The sequence below is a fragment of the Austrofundulus limnaeus genome, unplaced genomic scaffold (assembly GCF_001266775.1).
Source record: "Austrofundulus limnaeus strain Quisiro unplaced genomic scaffold, Austrofundulus_limnaeus-1.0 Scaffold15, whole genome shotgun sequence".
Lineage (NCBI taxonomy): Eukaryota > Metazoa > Chordata > Actinopteri > Cyprinodontiformes > Rivulidae > Austrofundulus > Austrofundulus limnaeus.
In genome coordinates this window covers 1,212,322-1,213,025 of record NW_013952417.1, presented here as the reverse complement: position 1 = coordinate 1,213,025, position 704 = coordinate 1,212,322, and positions in this window count along the sequence as shown.

Below are 704 nucleotides of genomic sequence, written 5' to 3'. Positions count from 1 at the left end.
CTTGCTGTGTCGACTTGTTGCTCTTCACTTATGGTCTGATGATTTTAGAAGAGCAGAAACAAATGAAAAGCTGTTCAGTTGAACTTGAGAGCACAACTAATCAGTTGTAATCAAATTATTTTGGCTTCTCCCTTCAGGGGTCTGTCTCCCTCCATGTCCACTGTCCCTCTGCTCATGTCCGAACCGTCTCAGCTTTGTCTTCAGAGAGCTCAACCTGAGCTGTCCCTAAGCCTGTACAATTAACCCACTCCCAAATAAAACTTTTCTCTTCACAGGGTTTCTGTGGAGCCTTCAGAAGTTACATTAAATCAGTTTTAAGCCTTAATTAAAAATATATACAGTGGGGAGAACAAGTATTTGATACACTGTTGATTTTTCAGGTTTTCCCACTTGCAGAGCTTGTAGATGACTGTAATTTTTATCATATGTACTCTTCAACTGTGAGTGATGGAATCTAAAACAAAAATCCAGAAAAATACAATGTATGATTTTTGAATAATTATTTTCCATTTTATTGTGTGAAATAAGTATTTGATCATCTATCAACCAGTAAGAATTTTGGCTCTCACAGACATGTTAGTTCTTCTTTAAGAAGCCCTCCTGTTCTCCACTCATTACCTGCACACGAGGTCCCGCCTCAGTTTCTACCCTCTACACGCCCACATTCAACCATAAACAGTCAATGCAAAGTACCTCATGAATGT